Source organism: Caretta caretta, chromosome 8, assembly GCF_965140235.1.
Source record: "Caretta caretta isolate rCarCar2 chromosome 8, rCarCar1.hap1, whole genome shotgun sequence".
In the NCBI taxonomy this organism is placed as follows: domain Eukaryota; kingdom Metazoa; phylum Chordata; order Testudines; family Cheloniidae; genus Caretta; species Caretta caretta.
In genome coordinates, this window is record NC_134213.1 from 105,725,131 (window position 1) to 105,749,690 (window position 24,560).

Sequence of the window (24,560 nt, forward strand, 5' to 3'; positions counted from 1 at the left end):
ATGGAAGCAGTGAGCATGTGCAGGCATTCATTTAATACAGTAGCTCTTTTGTGGTGTATTAGTTCATATTTGTACAGTGCTCTGAAAATGTAAAGTGCTATATAAGTTCTGAGTAATATCAGTATATAAATTCTGAGTCCAAGTTTTGCCAGTTATACTGTCATTCCCCCTTCTGGAATATTGTGAACAGTACTGGTCATATAGCTTAAAGGAGTTTCTGGGGCTTGGGGAACAGGGGCAGAAGTGAACGGCTAAGGGAATTGGTGGTAGGATACATATTCTTTACCTCTAGTGCCACCAGTTTCAATACAGCCCATGGTGACAGTAGTAACCAAAATTAAACTACCATCTGGTGGCTCTTCACTAGGTTATATGAAATAAATTGGTGTCATTCCATTTTCTGGTTAATGGATTCCATCAACCAGAAAATGGAATCAACCAGCTTGGTTGATTCTAACCTCTGTCCTTATTGGCATTCCCAGGAGAGCTGTCCAGGACTGAATTGGACGCAGAGGTTGAACTATGTTATCTCAATAGGCCACTGCTTTCTAGGGCATGGTTGAGGCAGTGAAAGCAGAATCTTCCATTACTGCAGCCTAGGGTTTCCACTTTTCTAATAGCTGGTGACCAGACTCCCAAGGCCCCACTGCTGCTCCGCCTCTTCCCCCGCAGATTAAAAAAAACTGGACATCAGGACTTGTCAAATGGCACTTGGACACAGAAACTGAAACTCAGACTGTGTGGGTGAAAACTGGATGGGTGGCAACCCTACTGCAACCTGTGCTGGACCTGTTCTTTGGATAGATGGAGGCCTTTGGACTCTGACAGCACTGAAGATTTTTCTAAATTAATTAAATCTATTTCCAGACTATGAAAGCTGCTTAAAAATAAATTAAAATTTGTTGACATGAAATCTGTTTAGTACAGAGGACCTACGCTTTTACTGTGGTTGGGAACAATGATGTTTTCAGAAGGATAACAGTCTGGAAAAGAGAGAGTCTGGAGAAGAGAAGACTGAGAGGGGACATAACAATTTTCAAGTATGTACAAGTTGTTACAAGGAGGAGGAAGAAAATTGTTTTTCTTAACCTCTGGGGATAGGACAAGAAGCAGTGGGCTTAAATTGCAGCAGGGGAGGTTTAGGTTGGACATCAGAAAAAACTTCCTAACTGTCAGGGTGGTTAAACACTGGAATAAATTGTGTAGGGATGTTGTGGAGTTTCTATCATTGGAGATTTTTAAGAGCAGGTCTCAGTGGTTTGAGCATTGGCCTGCTAAACCCAGGGTTGTCAGTTCAATCCTTGAGGGGGCCATTTGGGATCGGGGGGGCAAAAATTGGGGATCGGTCCTGCTTTGAGCAGGGGGTTGGAATAGATGACCTCCTGAGATCCCTTCCAACCCTGATATTCTATGATTCTATGAAACACCTGTCAGGGATTGTCTAGATAATACTTGGTCCTGCCACAAGTGCAGGGGACTGGACTAGATGGCCTCTCGAGGTCCCTTCCAGTTCTGTGATTCTGGAGATTTAAAATTAACATCTGAACAAAGAATTTAATCATGTCTAATTTATTTTTGTATGTATTTGTTCCTGTGACAAATAGTAATCTGAAGAAAGCTGAGGCCTTCTAGCAAATGTAGTGTATTGTACATGAATTTTCTTGAGGCATGCAAATACCATCAAGAGGGAGGAAAGTAGCCATAAAATCCATTCGACTAGCTCTGAGAATTTTAGAGGTCGTCATCTGGCTGTTCAGGATTTGTGTTACCGGTATCTAGCACTTTACTCCTGGCAGGTGGCAAGTACATGTCTGAGCATACAAGAATCTGAGCATGCTGAGATCTGCAGAACATAAGTTGTCTGCTTCTGGAAAGTGTTGATATTCTGGTGCTTGGTTTTGTTTTGTTTCTTTTCCTTTTGGCAGCATTTGTACTCGTTTTTAATTGTCCCCCTCAGAAATGGGTTTTGTTTGAAAACTGTCTGGCCATGAAACAGCTTAATGCATGGGGTTTCCAAAATATGAAAGTGGAATTAATTGGACTGGACTGGGACTCTGGATATGTTATAATTCCACAGCATAATCAATATTGAATGTGTTCAGTGTGCTATTCAGACTGGAAGCTGCGGCATCTCTCTCTTTTGAGCAGTAATACGGTATGTACCCTTGCAAACACACCATTAAAAACATTTGGAAAGTGGAACTGATGCTTTAATACAACAGGGCTGTAGTGTGCAAAGGGGGACATCTGGATTTGCTTCATTCAGTAGATAGCAGCCACTCATTAAGTGTTCACTGTCCTTGTACAACTTTTTCCTCCAAGTCCCTCTGAGGAGGCTCTGAGTAAGGGACCAGTAAGATTTTTGTAAAATGCTTTTCATGCTGAAGATATATGAAACCATTTTACACACAGTCTGAGTTTTATATATTCGTGGTGCAGAATTGTTGAAGGGAAACCAAAGCCCCAGCAGCCTTGTGTACATCAGCTGAAAAAATATTGCTATTAACTTGGTTGGGACGTCCTGAGCTTGCAGTGTCTGCACAGTGCCATGCAAACAACACGCAAATGCCATCCCCAGATATTTTATAAGTGTTGATCGTGCTGGATGGTAGCAACACTGGGCTTGTTACCACCAGCCCAGTGTACCGAAATTTCTCTCCATTGTGGTGTTGCTACACTCATTCAGCCAGTCATTGTAATTCCATCCTCCAATGTCTGGGGAAATTCCCTGGAAGCCCGTACTGTTAGCATCCGTACTAGGCCCTATGCGTTAGGTGTTTCAGGAGTCCCAGATCCATTGAGGCAACCGTGGCTGTAAGATGCTGTGTATGTATCTGCTTACAGTCCTGAGGGAAAAACTGTGGGAGATGCTGAACAGGAAAAGTAGGGAAATAACCCTTCTAGTGCAGTTGATGTCCCTTCAGTGGTTCCCTGGCTGAGTGTAGATTCTACCTCTGCTCAGCAGTTCTTCACACCAATCACTTTGTGTAGTATGCTTTACAGATGTTGCACACTCAGGTTCCTGGAAGAGTGTTGAAGTGTGAAATGCTTCCTGAGTCCTCCACATGCTGCCGCACTGCTCTCTGCTGCAGTATGTGCTGGCAGCCTGCAGTATGGGAAGATGGGGTGTTAATGCGTGTAGGTGTGCCAAAAAGCATTACATGGAAAATATATTAAGTGCTGCTATGGACATTTCTTTTGTTTAAAAAAAAAAAAAAAAAACCTAAAGGGATTGACTGAACCTGTGCAGAGTTTCAACTTAAGGAGGTGTTTTTTACAACTGGGTACTAAACTTCAGGAAAAACAGTTTACAATGCAAATACTTCCAGACACGTTAATTTTCAGCTCAGACAAGGGGATTCCTATTGGATTGTTCTGACACATTATATTTGAATAGCTTATTGAACAAGACACTGCTACTTTTACTCCCATCAATCATCTTCTGTCATTGTCTTGAGAAGGATGCTGTTATGTAGCAGTTCAGAATCTCCCCCCTCCTCCCCTTGCTCTGTGGCTCCTTATTTTATATTTTGTGCTCATAATTCCAGCTAGTGCTAATGGAAGTTTCTATTGCTTTGGTAGGGAATTTTTTGTCTCCAGTGTGTCTGTTTGCATTGACTGGAAATTACTTTCCCTCCCCCATGCCCACTGTAGGCAAATTTTAAGTGCAATCAGTGGGATTTGAGGTCTCGGGGGGGTAGTTTTATTTATAGTACTTATAATATACTGCTGGAGCCAGGCCCTGATTGCGAGGAGAGAATGTAAAAAGCTCCTAGTTCCCAGAATTGTTGTTAACTTAAAAACTAAACATCTAATAGCCAAGGCGTCCATGCTGTTTTCTGCTTCCACGAGCAAAGATGAACCTGCAATTGATTATCCTCCTCAGGCATACTTCCACTTCCCCTTGAAAAAACGTTGAATGGGGTTTTGGCTCTGGTTTGGGGAGACAGCTAGGCAACAATTCCTTCTCCTTCACTCCAAATCCACAGGATACAGCGGAGTCATGACAGGTAATGCAATTCTTAGCAATCATTATGCATCTCGGGTGGCTTTGAAAGCCTGAGACTCTCAAAATTTTTTAGTTTCCTAATACACAAGGATTCCAAGAAAGATCTACAAGTATGAAAACCCCTGTGGGTCTGCACTAGTTCTGGGGCCATTCTGTGTGAGGGGTTCTAGAGCACATCAACATCCTTAATTTGCCCAGTGACCAGGGAGATTGGCATACATATTTGGATGTCCAGATTGACTGGATCTGTGACACTCTCAGGCTTTCTCTGCTGGCCACCCACATCACTACTGTGAAAGGACTTATCCACTGTGTTCCACTTTCAGACTCCCTCATCACTTAAACATACCCTCTCCCAGAACTCCACCCCAAGGTGAGTGCTTTCTGGTTTGCTGTTTAACTCTCTTCAGGAGGCACGTGGCAATTGTGAAGCATATAACTCACACAGAGACACTTTGCACAGATTCTAATACCATTGCTGTATTATACTTAGTCATATAAAGCACAAGACAGTAGTGATAATTTAGAAAACAATATGCATCCTAACTGTAATATCCCTCTCAGGCACACCCTTCCCTTGGGAGTCCTTGGGGACCATCTGGGCTCAGGCAGGCAAGAAGAGTTTCCCCTGCCTGCCTCAAGGCTGCATCAGCGCCTATCAGCTTGAACTGATGAAAGTGGCCAAAGATCCCTTATAGATCTGTTCTTCCCTTCAAGTCTCCTCTATCAGGTGACTCTCTTTCCAGCTTCCCCAGGTGACCAGAGACCCCTGCCAGGCGATTTTGTTGCCAAGGCAACCTCTTCTCAGACAAACCCAGCTCCTACCCAGGAGAACTATCTTATTCTCTAGAGCAATTTCATTTCTGTGGAAGAGTATTTCAAATCAATTACTCTCTCTTCTGTTCTGCTTTTACTATTTCAGCCCAATGTGGAGGCAAACAGACAGTAGAGAAGGTAAAAGATTGCACATACAAAATGGAGTTTGCTGCTTGGCAGAGATACATACAGAGTTCATAATCTCACACAGAATTCATAGATCATACAAACAGATTCCCCTGTTGGTTACAGTCAGTTCGTAGAAAAGAAGTAGAATCCACAAGGGCCATCATTCTTGCTTAGTTCTGGAGGCACTTAGCATCACTGGATCTCTCCAGCACCCTTCCCTCCATGCCTGATAGCCAACTATTTACCAAACAGTCGAGGTTTGTGTTGTGGAGTATTTCCTCTGCAGTACCGAAGGAGCCTCTCCTTCAGGTTAGTATTAGTTCTCCAAAAGGGTGGCAGTAGTGTTTCTCCAATAGAAGAGAGTAGCAGTAGTTCCCTACTTCAGTGAGGTTAGCCCACAGTATTGCAATAATAATATAAAAAGAAAGCTAGGAGGTGGCAAAGGGTGGAGAGAAAAAAAGGGAGATTAAAATGGAAGTAGAGACACCCACATTTACCCTGTTAGAAATATAGTACTTGTCCGTAATGCACTGAAAGCTCCATTTCCAGCAAAACCAAAATGACAGAAGGGGAGGGTCCTTCACTTGACCCTTCAGTAAGATTAAACATCTAAATGTTACCCTTTTAAAACTGTCTTTTTTTCCCCTTCCCTGGTGAAGTAATATGCTGCTATGACACATTTTTGAACAGAACCCTGACTCATAAAATAATCACATCAAAAAGCTACCATGTTACTGCAGTAAACACACATTCCTCGTTTGGCGTGAATTTTCTCTTTGGCTTGTGCAAATCGTCTTTTTCCAGTGATCCAAGTGCTTAGTAGTGAAATCTCTTGAGATATTTTAGCACATATTTCATGCAGCTAGTTTTAGTAACTGCCAAAGCCTTTTGAGAAACAGGAATCTAGTGTTTGGCAGTCATTATCCACAAGTAAAGGATGAGTTTTTGTAACTTTTATACATGGCATTGATTCTTTTCCTCCTGGCTGTGCTTGCCTACCGTCAGTCTGTACTGATATAAAGCTTGCAAACTAGAATTAATACTCAGTTTGTGTATCATACTGTCTTGTACTTTTAATTAGCCAAATGACTTGGAATCTTTAGTTTGAATATACTGGTTTGGGGGAGTTGATACCTTGTTTTCTATCTAGGTATTTATACCATGTATTCCTCAGTACAGTGTCTGAGCACTGGTTCACAGGGAAATGTTCTTCCATTTTCTTGTACATTTTCCCCACCAGTTTTGGTGCCCTGTCTTATTTGTTCTTATGAGCTGAGTTTTTAAATGAACATTTTTATTGTGTGTGCATATATATAGTTTTATAAACTGTGGTAGTTTTAGAGATTTGACCAGTGTGGCAGGATGTCTACCTTGGGGTGTCATGGATTTTTGCAGTTGTTGTGGATTTAACTAATCCAAGCTCTCCCCTCCAGGAGGAAAGGGAAGATTGGCTATGGAAACTTTCTCTTGGAACTTTTTGCTGACTAAACTATGAGAATTTACCTGTTAAACTAAATCGAAAATGTTTAGGATTAAGGGAGTGAATTTTGGATTACAGTGTTCTAAAAGACAAATTCCCTTAAAAAGGCTAGGAATAGCATACAATGTTGCTGCCAGAGGGCAGTTTGTCTCCTTTTTTTTTTTTTTTTAAATGCCACCCAGTTCTGTGATGCCTCAGAGGAACTGCTGTACAAGTTCTGTAAAGAGTTCTTAAGTATGTGTAAAATTCTGTTGATTAAATTTGGGATTAAAATGATCCCTATGATCTACAAGCCAATGAACAGTGTGAGTTTTGGATTAATAGTGTCAATCTTTATTTGCATACCCTGTTTTTTCTTTGATTCAGTTCTTTCTAGGTTTCCTGTTACAGTTGCAGTTACTGTTTGTGTTTTTATTTCTGTTTTTCACACAAAGGGAAACAGATAATCCCTGAACCTGGTACAGTAGCAATGGCACTGGTGGTTGGGTGTGTGTGGCATAGACCAGTATCTGTAAGAAAACTAGGTCTCTTCAGATATGAACCTGAAAAGCCTGTGAATTCTGACACCAGGGTGATAGGTGTGATCTGAGAGAGGCAGGTATTTGTTAAAATAGTCTCTAGTGCAGTATGGCCATCTTGTATTGCGCCTCAGGTGGATTCCGGCCATAGGGCAAGTGTATCTAGTTCCAGGAGGATCATGCCTGTGCACTGGGAATCTTGTGGTGGCACAAAGTGGGAGTAGCTGCTCCTTTTCTGCCACCTCTTCCTTCTGCTTCCAGCATAGGGCTGGAGGAAAGAGGGTTGTAGCAAGATTACTCTTATGTTGTGTCAATCCTCCACTGCTGTTTGGTTCCTCTGGGGTCATTAGGAGCTTGTGTAAGAGAGAGCAGCTCTCAGGCTGCTCTACCTCAGTACAGAGGGTTCACACTTGCACATAATGGCTCCAAGATCAGATGAGCGGTTTGGCTAGACCCCAGGGATTGGCCCTATGGCGAGATTAATGATAACTTTGCATGAAGCAGAATAGTTAATGTATCTCATGACAGCATTAGGATGGAATCCGGAGACTGCAGTTGAGAGACTCTTCTGCAAGCCGCACTAGGCCTTCCTCTACATCCACATACGGGCCTGTCGCAATCTGGTCTTAAGTGAAGAAACGAGCAAATGAGATGACAACACAAAAAACGTGTGGGAGAGAAGGGCAAGAAATATGCTCACTTACAAGTTCTGAGGGAAATACACATTTCTAATGTTCAAAAGAGTAGCTGAGTCATTTAATCTCTCTGACTGTCTTCCCTGCTGTAAAATAGGATTAATGCCTCTTCCAGTGGTACTGGAAGAGTTATTTCATTGTTTTGCAAAGGGCTTTGCACTTCTAATAGCACTTTCCATCAGAGAATTTCAGTATTATGATTATTGCAGTAATTTTTTTTAAAGGAGCAGTAAACGGATGTACATGTTAGGACTTCTTTAGTCTAGTCTAGTCTTGTTTTATTTACAAACCTGAAGTTATTTAATTTTACTGCAGGAGTAGTAGTAAAGGGAAAATGAGCCTACAAGTCATAATGCCTCTTTCACTAGGTACTTGCTAAGTCTGTCCTGTGTGAACGGTTGTACAATGTTGCTATAAAAATATACAGAATGTATTTCCATCTGCCATCTGTGTTCTCCACTTCCTGACTAAGAGCCAGTATTGGTGCACAATATTTAAGATTAATCTGATTAAGTTTTGGCTAACAAAGAAAAGAGTCTTTAATAATTGATAGCTTTTTTTGACACCTTTAAAAAGGTAGGTGTGACTCTTGAGATTTTTCTTGAGCCAATCAATCTGAAAAACGAAAAGGAGTACTTGTGGCACCTTAGAGACTAACAAATTTATTTGAGCATAAGCTTTCGTGAGCTACAGCTCATTTCACTCATGAAAGCTTATGCTCAAATCAATTTGTTAGTCTCTAAGGTGCCACAAGTACTCCTTTTCTTTTTGCAGATACAGACTAACAGGGCTGCTACTGTGAAACCAATCAATCTGAAGTTTCTTTTAATTTCATTTTTGCATAAAAAATGCTGTTAACTTGATTTTCAAACCAAAGCTTATCTGAAAATTTCTTTTTGAGTATGTGGCAGTGTGGGTCCCACTATAAGTGTTCCTGCGTGTGAGAGGAGTGACTTTTCAATTGCAGTACATCACTTTTTGACCTGGGGTAGAGTGATGCACTTTCTATAGCCTGGAGTCCTCCCTCATACGCTTGCAGGAATGGATATATACTGCACTTCAGAAAGAGGAAAAGATTGCACTCCCCAGTGGCATCCCTGGTCAGGCCCCTGCCATTGACAGGGTAGAATACCAAGAACAGCCAGACCTAATGCCAGAGCAGCAACATCATCCTGTTTCACCACCTAAATATCTTTCATCCTCGTTGCCTGATGAAGACATCCTCTTGGCATAGGTACCAGTGCCAGATAACTCCACGCTACTTATGAGAGAGAGAGAGAGAGATCTATATCTGTATCTCTGTCGTGCAAGAAACTCTCCTAGGTTGTTATACATATTGACAACATTTGGCCTGGGCAGGATCGGACTCCCAGTAAATGACGGACTGCTGGGGCCTGTGTTAAAAGCCGACCACAATACCACCAACCTTAAAGAAAGTAGAGAAGAGGTACTGAGTTCCTCAGAAAGGGTTCGAGTACTCCTGCTCCCACCCTGACGCACACTCCCTGGTTGTCGGCGTCCTTGACCCACTTGAGACAAAGAAAACTGTTGCCATCACACGAGACAGCCTGATTTTCATACCAAGAGAAAAACCCTCAGTACAGTAGGACTCCCCAGCTGTCTTTCTCCTTACTAACACACCCTGTTCTTGCAGCAAGTCAACACTGAGGGGACTGTCGGGAGCCACGTTAGACCCAGTTGACACAGCATGACTTTTGGAAGCCTCTCTGCCCTGTCCACCAGGCGTAGTCTGCCATGGGTCCTACAGAGATCATCGCCAATGGCAACCGATCCAGTTTGCCTCTTGACCCCCGTACCAATCCTCCTTCCCTCTCTTACAAAAAGAAGTGGCTTTGGTGCTTCGTCTAGGTACCATAGGGGAAGTACCACCAGAATTCTGGGGAAGAGCCTTCTATTCTAATATTTACTTATAGAATTATAGAAATGTAGAGCTAGAAGGGATCTCAAGAGGTCATATTGATCAATTCCTCCCCCCCCAACACACACACACAGTCAGGCAGGGCTAAGTATGCCTAGACCATCCCTAACAGGTATTTGTCTAATGTATTCTTAAAAACCCCCAGAGACTGGAATTCCACAACCTCCCTTGATGTAACCTAATCCAGTACGTAACTATCCTTATAGTTAAAGTTTTTCCTAATATCAAACCTAAATCTCCCTTTCAACCGATGAATCCCATTACCTCTTGTCCTACTTTCAGTGGACAGAATCTGGAGAACAACTGACAACCTTCTTCTTTATCAGAGCACTTAGCATAGTTGAAGTCTGTCAGCAGGTCCCCCCTCAGTCATCTTTACTCAAGACTAACTATGCCCAGTTTTTTTAACCTTTCCTCATAGGTCAGGTTTTTGTTGCTCTCCTCTGGACTCTAATTTGTACACATCTTTCTGAAATTTGTGACTTTTGGAACTGGACACAGTACTTCAGCTGAGGCCCTACCAGTACCAAATAGAGGAGGACAAATAACTCCTGTTTCACATATGACACTCCTGTTAATACATCCCAGAATATTAGCCTTTTTCACAGCTGCATCACCCTGTTTACTCATATTCAGGTTGTGATTCACTATAACCCCCAGATCCTTTTCAGCAGTATTATGGCCTAGACACGTACTCACCATTTTGTAGTCGTTTGATTTTTTTCCTTCCTAAGTGAAGTGTTCTGCATTTGTCTTTATTGAATTTCATCTTGTTGAAATCAGACCAATTCTCCTGTTTATCTAGGTCGTTTTGAATTCTAATCCTGTCCTCCAAAAGCTTGCAACCCCTCCCTGCTTGGTACCATCTGCATATTTTATAAGCATGCTCTCCACTACATTATTCAAGTCATTAATGAAAATGTTGAATATACCAACCCAGGACAGACCCCTGTGAACACCACTAGATACTCACTCCCAATTTGACAGCACACCACTGATAACTACTCCTTGAGTACAATCTTTCAACCAGTTGTGCACCCACCTTATATTTTCATCTAAACCACGTTTCCCTAATTTGCTTATGAGACTGTCACGGGAGACTGTGTCAAATCCTTTCTCAAATCAAGAGTTATCACATTTAATGCTTCCCTCCTAACCACTGAGCTAGTAATCCTGTCAAAGAAGGACATTAGGATGGTTTGGCATGATTTTTTCTTGAAAAATCCATGCTGGCTTTTCCTTATGACCCTACTATCCGCCAGGCGCTTATAAATGGATTGTTTAATAATTTGTTCTAGTATTTTTCGAGGTATCGAGGTTAGGCTGCCTGGTCTATAATTCCCCAGGTCCTCTTTGTTCCCCTGTGTAAAGAGAGGCACTATGTTTGCCCTTCTGCAGTCCTGTGGACCTCTCCCCCTTCTCCATGAATTCTCAGAAATAATTGCATGTGGTTACGAAATTGCTTCACCTAGGCTTTTAAGTACCTAGGATGAATTTCATCAGGCCTTGTTGACTTGTATATGTCTAATTCAACTAAATATTTTAACCTGTTCTTTCCCTGTTTTGCCTTGCTTTCCTTCACCTTGTTCTTAATATTAATTGTGTTGCATGTCTGCTCACCATTAATGTTTTTAGTAGAGACTGAAGCAAAATGGGTATTTTAAACACCTCAACCTTCTTGATAACATCCATTATTAGCTCCCTTGGTTTCCTCTCCAAGTAGTGGACTACACCCCAAGTTCATACCTTAGATAGTCTCATAATAAATTAATTAACTTGCCAGTCATCTTCCTGAAACTGCACTCGACAGTGGGAGAAAAGGAGCTATGTACCTTGAATGTTTCAAGAGCTCTGCTTTATTACCTTAGCAGAGGTAAGCCTTTAAGGCTGTTTTCCCCACCTCTTTTGGCCGTATCCAGACAGTCAAATAGTGATTTGGTGAATACAGCTGAAATTCCTCATTCCCGTCATTCAGAGGGGATGCTGCTTGCCAGCCACCTGCACTGGGATACTCATTATGTACTCAAAAAAAGGTACTAGACCTATGGACTCTGAAGTTATTTTCAGATACCAAAAGCTTCTTTTAAAACAAGAACACCCTATTAAATTTTTGTTTTGAGGAAGCATGTGTAATCTGCATGTTTTTGTCCATTTGGAAAATCAGTGCAGGGTGTGAATTATATAATTACTCTTGTTCCCCTTAACAGCACTTGTAAATATCAAGGAGGTGAGTTACCATTGCTTCATTATTTATCTCACAAGAGGTACTGGCATGAGACAGTGTTTGGGGAAGTTTGTTACAAAAAAGCCTGAAAAAGAACACTTTGGCTGACTTAACTACTTGCCACGTTTTTTCTTCAGAGGGATGGACAGTATCCTTGTCCCTCATTTCCTCTCACCATTAACTGAGCAGTGTTTGAATGGCCCCAAGTGAAGTTAGTGTAGCTATTCGGGGATCTAAGCCATGCTGTATTTTTTTAGGGAGGGCAAGGGGGAAGTGGAGGTTCTTACTAAAAATATGATAATTAACAATATGTATTCCCCTGTTTTTTTAGATAAGTATTGAAGCAATGTACTAGTACATGAGAACTTGAGTGAAATTGACAAAAGAAAAAAGTGAAGGTGACTAATCTGTGTTCACTGAGAAATGCAAACATTAAATCTAAACGTGATATATGTAAATTAGATTTGAAAACATCTACTCCATTAAATTATTGATTATTAATTTGTATTCTACCACCTAGGAGCCCTAGTCATGGATCCAGGACCCCATTGTACTGGGCACTGTACAAATTGGACAAAAAGCTCTGCCTGAAGGAGCTGTCACTCTAAGCATAAAACAAGAGGAAAACTGATATAGATAGACCTACAAGAAAGTACAAAGAAACAGTGAGGAAAATATTGGTCAGCATGGTAGGCAGTGGCCTCAGGGCACCCATGGCCTAACTGGTGTCAAGTTTTTGTGTATGTGAAGGCATCATGGCAAAGGAGAGATTTGAAGGAGAACAATGAAGTAGTGTCGCTGATGGTTTTTGGGGAGAGACTCCCAAACTTGTGCGACAACATGGGGGAAAAACACACAGGTGATTGTTTGAAAATCTGGCCCCATGAGCTGATCGCATGTGGGAGCTGACATCTTGATACTGAGTGAGGATGATGGGTAGGGTGAGGGTAGGCTGTGAAGGACCTTGAAAGTGCACACAAGTAGCGTATGTTTGATGTGATGGAGAAGGGGGAGCCAGTGGAGATATGCAAAGAGGGGTGACACAGTCAAAGTGATGGGTTAGATAGAAAAATGATCTTTGCAGTGGCCTTCTGAGTGGATATAAACAAGGCAAGATTGCTTTTGTCACGGTGAGAGTTGTGTGGATGGATGGGAAGGGCTGTATCTTAGAGATGTTATGCAGAGAGTATCTGTTATGCAAAATTTAGGCACATCCTGGATGTGAAGACCTAAAGAGAGGTCAGAGTTGAAGATGGTGCCCAGGTTACAGGCCTGAGTGACCGGCAGGATGATGGTGTTCATCACAGTGGTTGAGAAAGGAAGTAGTGAGGGGAGGATTTAAGGAACGTTAGGAGCTCTGTTTTAGCAATGTTGACGGCTAGACATTCACAAGAGGATGTCATGGCTAGGATTGTAGTTTGGACAGAAGGAGACAGTTCTGGAGTAGATCGGTAGATCTGTGAGTTGTCAGGATAAGCTGATAGTTAAATTTGGGTTTACAGATGAGATTACCCAGAGAGAAGGTGTAGAGGGAGAAGAGACTTGGACCAAGGACAGAGCCCAGGGCAATTCCCACAGAAAACTGCAATAAGGACAAAGCGGGTTGTCTAAAGGATACGCCGAAGCTAGAGAGATAGGAGAACCAGGAGAGGACAATCACGGGAGCCACAGGCGGACAAGATTTCAAGAAGAATATGTTCAACTGTCGAAGCCAGCTGACAGGTTGATGAGGATGGAGTACTGGTTCTGACATTTGGCTAGGAAGAGCTCCTTAGATAACTTTGGAAAGAGCAGTTTCAGTGGAATACAAGGGGGTGGGAGCCAGAATGGAGAGGGTCCAGGATGGAGTTGGAGGAGAGGAATGCCAGACAGCGATTGTAATCAGTGTGTTCAATGAGCTTAGACATGAAAGGGAGATGGGGTGGTTGGCAAAGCAAGTGAGGTTGAGCGAGCTTTTTTAAGATAGGAGAGATTATAGCATGTCTGTATAGTGAAGGGAAAGAGCCAGAAGAGAATGAGAAGTTAAGGAGAAGAAGGTTAAGGGGGGGGATGAGAGTTGGCACGAGGGACATCAGGAGATGAGATGGGGTCACGAGGGCAAGTGGAGAGGTTAGAAGAGAGCAGGCAAGAAACTTCCTTTCCTGTTAGACACAGGAGGAGAGAGAAGGAGGAATGGGATGGCCGTGTTGTATTTTGTCAGTTTTCTCTTGGAAGAAATCTGTAAAAAAATTTCTGTGTGGAGAGAGGTGGTAGTAGTAGAAGGGGGGAAGGGTTTTAAGAGTGACTCAAAGATGGCAAAAAGGGGCTGAAGTGAGAGGGGCAGAAGTGGTGGTCGGGACTGGTGAGAGAGATATGAAGAGAATGGGGACGGAAGGAGGACTGCATTTTGGGCAAATGTCACCAGACCTGAGGAGGCAGAGGATGGTGTCGATGAGAGACCTGGATTTGTGTTGGGAGGAAGGGGGAAATTGGGATGGAGAGAGAAAAGATGCAGGTAGAGCTGGTGGGAAATTGAGCAGGATGAGGAGGACTAGGGTGGGGAAGTGGAGCAAATAGCAGGAGGAAGGAGGTGGACAGATACTGCCGTGCAAAAGAGGAATGTGGTGAGCTGTGGGTCAGAGGCAGATGGACAAGGTTATAAAATAAATAAATAAACTTAAGGTCATGCTTATGGGAGCTGCCCCTCACATAACTGGAATGTGTTGTCCCACCCTGCCAGGGATGGGGGAAGAACGTGCCTGGACTCCACCACTGAGAGGATCTGGGGTGGGGGACACACCGGGTTAAGAGCAGTTCCCTGGTGTTTGTAGAATTCCCCCACAGGTAGCTAGAGTGCATTGTCCCACCCGCCAAGAAGGGGTATTGGTAGTCCACAAGTAAGAATGCTTATTTGTAAAACATGACTTTTTAAAACTGAACAGTATACCTTTAAATCTTTCAGAGTAGCAGCCGTGTTAGTCTGTATTCGCAAAAAAAAATGGAGTACTTGTGGCACCTTAGAAACTAACAAATTTATTTGAGCATAAGCTTTCGTGAGCTACAGCTCACTTCATCGGATGCATTCAGTGGAAAATCTTTAAATCTTTGACTCGTTTTGCAACACAGAACAACCACAGCGTGTCTAATACAGTGAAGTGTTTTTTCACAGTAGTTAAGACAAAGTATATTTTCTCTACTTCGTTTATATTATTTTCCTTGGAAACCAAATATTTTGTGAACTATTTAAAAGAAGGGGGGAAAAAAGACTTCAGTCCCCAAACACAGCTTGATACGCTTCATGTGGTTTTAAATTGATGTTTTTGGTATGTGAAGTGTCCAGGCTTTAACTAACAAAAGGCAGGAAATTCAGAGTTCTGGCTGAAACTCTGTCTTCAGTTCATCCCCTTGCACCCTGATGTTGCAGCATGCACGTAATCCCTGACCCTGCAGTTCTCACGCAAGCAAAATTGACAAAGGTGTCTGGGAGTTTTGACTAAGTAAAGACTCTGCAGCATTACTATCACCAAGTGTTTAAGCATGACAAGTCAGACCCTCCTCCCCACAAAAAAGCATGTGGTTGGTTTTTTTTAAAAAAAATCATGATTTAAAAACAAAAACAGGTTGTTTTATTTGACTTCTGGGTTTGAGCCCTTTACATTTGAATCACGTTTTTCCAGTTTTTTCCACAACTATGAGGCTTAAACATAATTTTTCCTAAAAATGAAAGTTAAGAATCTCAATTCCAGGCCTTGAGGAGCTGGGACTTGAAGAAAAACACCAAATATTGCATGAGTTGGTCACATTGGATTGGACCCCTGGTATGCAGAATCACTCGTTACTCAAAGCTCCCCTGATGTAGTTATAGGAGAGCTGCTGTGCCTGGTCTCAATACCGTGATTTTGAGGCTAGAAAGGCGCTTTAGGGCTTGTCTATACTTAATGCTGCAGTGCGGAGCTGCGTCGCTGTAGTGTTAGTGAAGATGGTACTGGCACTGGTGGGAGAAGTTCTCCTGTTGGCATAGGCACTCCACCTCCCCGAGAGGCAGTAGCTATGTTGACATAGCGTTGCCTACAGTGGGAGTTTGGTCAACATAAATGTGTCGCTCAGGGTGCCACACCCCTGAGTGAGGTAGTTATAACGACATAGGTTTGTCGTATAGACCAGGGCTTAGTCAGAATTCTGAGTTTCCTTCTATTTGTTAACATCAGTCAGATTCTCAGTGGTGTTTTTCACATCCCACATATGTTAGAGTGTTTCCTTGTAGTGATGCTGATTTAAAAAAAATTATTCAGAAGTGCACAAGATTGATTACAATGCACATTGCAAAATTAATTGAGACTATTCTTATGAAGCCATTGGTTCGTTGTGTGTATATCTGTTTTGACAGTTTAAGGCCTGGTCCTATTTAAGCTTGCATGTAGTCACATTAACTTCTATGGATGCGGATGCTTAAAATTAAACACGTGTATAAGTGTTTTGCAGGATTGGGCCCAAATCATGGTTCTCTTAAATACAAATGGTTTGAGGTTTCTTTCGAGTAAAGCACCAAAGCTGTGTTTTGGGGAAGAAAGTTGTAAATTCCATCTGTATTTTCTATCCCTTCAGTTTTTCCTTCTCTCACTTGACATGACTTCATTACTAATTCATTCTTCCTCAGAAAGCAGGACACTATGAACTAATAGCCTGCAAATTTAACAAACCCCAAAACACAAACTTTGCATTGTCCCATTCTCCTAAAGGTGGAATGCTCTGTGTTGGCCTACAAGGGACTCCAATTTGATGTCTAGTTGCCATCTGCTCCCTGAGCCCCATAGGGAATGGGAGCACTGTCAATTCAGAAAGCTAGTGGGGAAAGAGGAATTCATACTGTCCGTCAGTAGTGACCAGCTGTTTGGGCGGCATAAATGGACTGAGAAGAGTTGTATCCAATCTCCTTGCACCAAAAGGATGCAAACCATCAAGCAGGCTGAGTATAATGCTGGAGTGGAAGAAACAAGGAATCAGCAAGGCTCAGACAAACTTGCAAGACCTGGCTGGGAGTGGGGAGAAGGAAGTAGATTATAGTAAAGAAGAAAAACTGCTTTAAATTGAAAACAGCATGGAATGAAAGCATTATAATTGGACACACTAAAATAACACTGACTTGAAGACAGAAGCCAAGGTTTTCAAAAATAGGAGCCTAACTTTAGGCTCCCAAGTCCATGTTTAGGACAATTAAACTGATTATTTCAGGTCAGCCTTAGAAAATGGTCAAATATGCCTAAGTGAAGGTGACTGGATTTTAAGTTCCTACTTGCTGAAGTGTCTTGAAAATGAGACTGTCTCCTTGGTTACTTTTAAGTAACAAAAGTTTTAAAAAGTCCAATTTTTAGCCACCCTGGTAGAAATGACCAATAAGATTCTGGGGCAGAAATTAAATCTTCCTCTATTTGTACAGTGCAGGGCACAATCACTGCTCAAGAATTGATACTGCCTAGTGGGAGTTAATACGCTCTGGGTGTAGACGTTGGACTCTGCTTCTGCTGAATTGATTGAAGTCTCACTTTAGAGTTGCTCTTGCTATTGGCTGTGACAGCAATAAGGTCCTTTGTTTCCTCCATGCATATGCAATCACTCCATCCCAGTATTAGTTTGCAGTATCTAAAGTTCTTATTTTCATTGTGCCTAAATCTGGGTTGTTGGTGCAGATGGATGGTGCATGCAGTTTATAAAGTTTGTTTCTGTTGGTTAGACTGTTTTTTCTTTCTGTTTTTCTATTACTATAATGACAGGAAAAATGGTTATCAAGGTCAGTTGCATAAATACACTGGGAGTGTTTTCCGGCTCCAGCAAAATAATCTCATTTCCTGGAATATTTTAAGCATGGATCTGAATATGTAGTGAGCTTCCTCAAGCCTTTCTTCAAAAATGTACATTGCAGTAGCACATTGTTATTACCATACACCAGCAGCTGAAACCTAGTCTACAGTATATTGTTTCTGGCTATCAGGCCAGTAAATGAATAAACACATTTTAGTTAGCTGGAACATCATGGAAAAAGGGGAAAGGATGGAATTGGACAAATCTTGACCAGAGAAGATATTGGAGCTATTGAACAAGGTGTAGGAAGACACTTTTCTTTTTCCTTTCGATTCCTCACCTTCCCACACACTTTTTTTAAATCTGGGTGCTGACTAATGTTGCCATTATGTAACCCTTCACAGAGCAGTGCAAACTGATTTGTGTGACCCCCTTGTAAAGTAGATACCCTCCACACGTGTGCACACACAACTACCTCTTTTAGAGATGGGCAAAAGACAGAATTTGTGACCTGACCAAGGCCACAGGTGAATTGCTGGCAGAGCTACAGATATACCTCTGGATGTTCTGTATTTTGGTCCTATGCTCAACCACTAGGTTACATTGCTTGTCTGATCACACCAGAAAGTTTGGCCAACTACTATAAATAGCTGCAACTTCCTACAGCATACTAGGACTGTGGGCTCGATAATTAACTTTTTTTTTTAAATCCCCTGATTGGGCCCCTCTGTGATCCCTTGTGCAGGGTCTCTTGAGCTTCATATTTGAGAGACACTTGCCTGCTCCACCCCATTGCTATAATGTGCTCTGTTACAGTTCTTTTCATGACTTCCACATAGGTAACTTCATCACATCTTTCAGAGTAACAGCCGTGTTAGTCTGTATTTGCAAAAAGAAAAGGAGTACTTGTGGCACCTTAGAGACTAACCAATTTATTTGAGCATAAGCTTTCGTGAGCTACAGCTCACTTCATCGGATGCATACTGTGGAAACTGCAGAAGACATTATATACACACAGACCGTGAAACAGTACCTCCTCCCACCCCACTGTCCTGCTGGTAATAGCTTATCTAAAGTGATCACTCTCCTTACAATGTGTATGATAATCAAGTTGGGCCATTTCCAGCACAAATCCAGGTTTTCTCACCCTCCGCCCCCCTCCCCCCCCACAAACTCACTCTCCTGCTGGTAATAGCCCATCATTGTAAAGAGAGTGATCACTTTAGATAAGCTATTACCAGCAGGAGAGTGGGGTGGGAGGAGGTATTGTTTCACGATCTGTGTGTATATAATGTCTTCTGCAGTTTCCACAGTATGCATCCGATGAAGTGAGCTGTAGCTCACGAAAGCTTATGCTCAAATAAATTGGTTAGTCTCTAAGGTGCCACAAGTCCGCCTTTTCTTCCATCACATCTGATGCCCTGCAACGTACTTGTGTAACACACACGCTCAGCAGGGGGTTATGCAGGTCCCTCCTCATCCCTGAGTGACCTGGCACATCCCAAGTTCAAACATCCAATGTGTGCTTTTCAACCTTGATTATTTACTATTTGTGTGGTGCCAGCAGTGTGGTAGGCATTTCTGAGATGTAAGAGATAAGACCATTGCCTTGAGCAGCTTGGACTAGATGGCTTACATACACATTTTAGTTTTAAATCGTACATTTCTTAAATAATAATGCAGAGCTTTTTAAATTAACTTTAAAAACAGTAAAACCAACCCTGTAACCTGAGCTACAGCATGGCAATTTGCATTAGCTGATATCTGAGCTTATGCTAAAATTGTGTTTTGGTATTCCAAGCCTGCGTATTTGGAGCTGATAAAGCAGTTATAAAAACTGGTAGGTGCCCAGTCCATAGAGCTAATTATGCCTGCTGGGACAGAAGGGTAGGTTGGCTGGCTAGAATAGCCTAGTTTTCTTGCAGACAAGAGTCTTGAGCAGGGGTCTCAAACTCAATTTACCTTAGGCCCAGTGCCAGTCCTGTGATCCTCCCAGTGGGCCGGTCACGTCACTGAAGATGGTGTTCAGAAAAGAAAACATTTATATTGTATTTTTTATTTTGAATTTCTTAGAAAATAATAACTGTCGCACAACTTTATACAATTCTTCACCTGCCAGAGAGTTTTTAGTATTTGCCAGACACCTGGCAATGCTTCAGTTCTGTCCGTTTGTTGATGTTTGGCCTCAGTGACTGAGCAGTTGAAACCTTCAGGATTGCAGCAAGGTGGGCATCAGATAGTTGGGTTGGGTATTTTGACTTGCTTATATTCATTGTGGGGAAAAAGTGACACTGCCTCCATGGCTGATTCTGCCCGGCAACTAATGATGCTGCCTCCATGGCTGCCTCTGCCCAGTGACTAGTGATGGTATCTTTGTCCCTCTCCCCCAGCCAATGCGGGGGGGAGGTTCTCGGGCCGCAGACGGCCTGTGCGCTGGGACTTTGAGAACCCTGGTCTTGAGTCTAGTCAATCACAGAGGCTGATGAATTTGATGGATGTCTGGTTAAAATATGGAAAGTGAACACTGTGCTTGGTTTTCCTTTAAAATGGGCTATTTTAAAACTTTTTTTTTATATTCATAAAGTCCAGTGTGTAAAAAGCTGATCTTACCTTTATTATTAAACACAAGGATTAATTTGTACTTACCTCTAGCATTAGGAATGATGTGGGTCTGCAAGCTTCTTACCCTTGATGCTGCCAGAATCCTGGGCCAATGCCTGTAGTTCTTTGGTTTTATTATGCTTGCTTGCCCAAATCCATGCTTCAGCCTCTCCATGCTGTTCCATATCATGCAGTCAGGCATTATCTTTAACATCCCTTTCTTAGTTTACCGTCTCTGTTACACTGTAAGATCAACTCTATCACTCAGTTTGGTACCTCTCTCTTCCCCGCCTCCCTTCCCAGTCCCTCGATTCAGTTTCTTGCTGCTATTCATTCTGCATCTGCTATTGCTAAATGTTTTTTTCTTCAGTTCTCATTCTTCACTTCTCACCCAGTTCATCATTTTAAATGTCCTTTCAAAACGTATTGTCCTTTTCCCCACCTCCTTAATGCTAGTGCTGTACTGCATTGACATTTTTGCTACCAAATGGGAAATACTGTGTTTGTACCATTGCTTGACTTGCTGCTCTGTTTCCACGGTAATCCTCACCCAATACTTTCGTTTTTAAGGTGTTATATAAATAAAGTTTGTTGGCAGTGTTGTGTAGCCATGCTGTTCCCAGGATCTGAGCGAGACAACGGTAGGTGAGGTAATACCTTTTATTGGACCAACTTCTGTACATCAGATGCCTCAGTAACAACTATATGGGTGAAACCAGACAATCGCTATGCTCTTGAATGAACTTGCACAGAAAAATAAGACAGAAACACCATATCACCCGTGGGCAATCACTCCACATCTGATCTCTCAGTTCTCATGTTCAAATGAAACCTGCATAATACCTTCAAAACATGAGCCTGAGAATTTAAATTCATAACTCTGCTGGAAACTAAAAATGTGGACTTCTCAGACACACTGGTTTTATGGCTCATTACAACAATTTGTAACTCACCCTACTGCCTGCTATCCCTTAACTGCCCAGTGAATGTGAACCCCTTATGTTAACAATCAGTCTCACTGTGTATTTAGTTCAGACACTTTGGTTAACTTCCCCATACCTGAGGAAGAGCTCTGTGTAGCTCGAATGCTTGTCCCTTCCACCAGTTGGTCCAGTAAAAGATATTACTTCACTTACCCTAAGTTACATTAGACACAAGGTATATCTACACTATGAAATCAGGTCGAATTTATAGAAGTCGGTTTTGTAGAAAGCGGTTTTGTACAGTTGACTGATTGTGTGTGTCCCCACACAAATGCTCTAAGTGCATGTAGTCAGCAGAGTGAGTACACAGTACCGAGGCAACCGTCGACTTCCGGAGCGTTGTACTGTGGGTGGCTATCCCATAGTTCCCGCAGTCTCCGCCACCCATTTAAATTCTGGGTAGAAATCCCAGTGCCTGATGGGGCTAAAACATTGTCGCGGGTGGTTCTGGGTACATATTGTCAGGCCCCCGTTCCCTTCCTCCCTCCCTCCGTGAAAGCAGGGGCAGACAGTCATTTTGCACCTTTTTTCTTGAGTTATTTGTGCAGACGCCATACCACGGCAAGCATGGAGCCCGCTCAGCTAACCGTCACCGTATGTCTCCTGGGTGCTGACAGACGTGGTACTGCATTGCTACACAGCAGCAGTTAATTGCCTTTTGGCAGCAGACAGTGCAGTATGACTGGTAGCCGTCATCGACGTAGTCCTGGGTGCTCTTTTAATCGGGTGCCTGGGCAAACATGGCAGTGATTCAGCCAGGTCATTTCCCTTGTTTTGTCTCGTGGCGATTCAGTCCTACTGGCAGTGTGCTGTCTTTTAACCTCCAGCCAGCTAGAAGATGATGGCTAGTTGTCATACTGCACTGTCTTCTGCTGAGCACCCAGGAGGAGATAATGGCTAGCGGTCATACTGCACAGTCTGCTGCCAGCAAGATTATAAAGATAGATGAAGTGGCTCAAAACAAGAAATAGACCAGATTTGTTTTGTATTCATTTTCTCCTCCCTCCCTCCTTCCCTCTGTGAAATCAATGTCCTGCTAAACCCACTTTGAGTTCTATCCTTGAGGGGGCCATTCAGTTTCTCACAAAGCCACCACCTTTATTGATTTTAATTCCCTGTAAGCCAACCCTGTAAGTCATGTCGTCAGTCGCCCCTTCCTCCGTCAGGGCAATGGCAGACAATCGTTCCGCACCTTTTTTCTGTGTAGACGCCATACCACGGCAAGCATGGAGCCCGCTCAGATCACTTTGGCAATTAGGAGCACATTAAACACCACACGCATTATCCAGCAGCATATGCAGCACCAGAACCTGGCAAAGCGAAACTGGGCGAGTAAGCGACGTCAGCGCAGTGACGTGAGTGATGAGGACATAGACACAGACTTCTCGCAAAGCACGGCCCCTGGCAATGTGGGCATCATGGTGTTAATGGGGCAGTTTCATGCGGTTGAACGCCGATTCTGGGCTTGGGAAACAAGCACAGACTGGTGGAACTGCATAGTGTTGCAGGTCTGGGACGATTCCCAGTGGCTGCGAAACTTTCGCATGCGTAAGGGCACTTTCATGGAACTTTGTGACTTGCTTTCCCCTGCCCTGAGGCGCAAGAATACCAAGATGAGAGCAGCCCTCACAGTTGAGAAGCGAATGGCGATAGTCCTGTGGAAGCTTGCAACGCCAGACAGCTACTGGTCAGTCAGGAATCAATTTGGAGTGGGCAAATCTACTGTGGGGGCTGCTGTGATGCAGAAGCCAACGCAATCAAAGATCTGCTGATATCAAGGGTAGTGACCCTGGGAAATGTGCAGGTCATAGTGGATGACTTTGCTGCAATGGGATTCCCTAACTATGGTGGGGCCACAGACAGAACCCATATCCCTATCTTGGCACCGGAGCACCAAGCTGCCGAGTACATAAACTGCAAGGGGTACTTTTCAATAGTGCTGCAAGCACTGGTGGATCACAAGGGGCGTTTCACCAACATCAACATGGGATGGCTGGGAAAGGTACATGATGCTCGCATCTTCAGGAACTCTGGTCTGTTTCAAAAAGCTGCAAGAAGGGACTTTATTCCCAGACCAGAAAATAACTGTTGGGGATGTTGAAATGCCTATATGTATCCTTGGGGACCCAGCCTACCCCTTAATGCCATGGCTCATGAAGCCATACACAGGCAACCTGGACAGTAGTCAGGAGCTGTTCAACTACAGGCTGAGCAAGTGCAGAATGGTGGTAAAATGTGCATTTGGATGTTTAAAAGCACGCTGGCGCAGTTTACTGACTCGGTTAGACCTCAGCGAAACCAGTATTCCCATTGTTGTTACTGCTTGCTGTGCACTCCACAATATCTGTGAGAGTAAGGGGGAGACGTTTATGGTGGGATGGGAGGTTGAGGCAAATCGCCTGGCTGCTGGTTTCGCACAGCCAGACACCAGGGCGGTTTGAGCACAGGAGGGCATGGTGTGCATCAGAGAAGCTTTGAAAACCAGTTTCATGACTGGACAGGCTACGGTGTGAAAGTTCTGTTTGTTTCTCCTTGATGAAACCCCCCGCCCCTTGGTTCACTCTACTTCCCTGTAAGCTAACCACCCTCCCCTCTTCCCTTCGATCACCACTTGCAGAGGCAATAAAGTCATTGTTGCTTCACATTCATGCATTCTTTATTCATTCGTCACACAAATTGGGGGATGACTACCAAGGTAGCCCAGGAGGGGTGGTGGAGGAGAGAAGCACCAGGAAGGGTGGTGGAGGAGGGAAGGATAAGGCCACACAGCACTTTAAAAGTTTAAAACGTTAAAACTTATGGCAGCCTTCTGTTGCTTGGGCAATCCTCTGGGGTGGAGTGGCCGGGTGGCCGGAGGCCCCCCCACCGTGTTTTTGAGCGTCTGGGTGAGGAGGCTATGGAACTTGGCGAGGAGAGCGGTTGGTTACACAGGGGCTGTAGTGGCGGTCTGTGCTTCTGCTGCCTTTCCTGCAGCTCAACCATATGCTGGAGCATATTGGTTTGATCCTCCAGCAGCCTCAGCATTGAATCCTGCCTCCTCTCATCACGCTGCCGCCACCTTTCAGCTTCAGCCCTCTCTTCAGCCCGCCACCTCTCCTCACAGTCATTTTGTGCTTTCCTGCACTCTGACATTGTCTGCCTCCACGCATTCGTCTGTGCTATGTCAGTGTGGGAGGACAGCATGAGCTCAGAGAACATTTCATCACAAGTGTGTTTTTTTTCACCTTCTAATCTTCACTAGCCTCTGGGAAGAAGAAGATCCTGTGATCATTGAAACACATGCAGCTGGTGAAGAAAAAAAAGAGGCAGTGGTATTTAAAAAGACACATTTTCTAGAACAATGGCTACACTTTCAGTAAACCTTGCTGTTAACATTACATACACAGCA

The 24,560-nt window shown here is 43.2% G+C and overlaps 1 protein-coding gene and 1 long non-coding RNA gene across 3 annotated transcripts in view; one reads left to right on the forward strand and one right to left on the reverse strand.

Annotated features, from left to right (window-relative positions):
- Positions 1–24,560, forward strand: part of TESK2 (testis associated actin remodelling kinase 2) — a 124,621-nt gene that overhangs the window by 51,689 nt on the left and 48,372 nt on the right. The window lies entirely within an intron of this gene.
- Positions 23,765–24,560, reverse strand: part of LOC125641808 (uncharacterized) — a 39,890-nt gene continuing 39,094 nt past the window's right edge. Inside the window, exon 5 of the long non-coding RNA XR_012669748.1 lies at positions 23,765–24,457. This is a non-coding gene — a long non-coding RNA (uncharacterized LOC125641808). The remainder of the gene's footprint in view (positions 24,458–24,560) is intronic.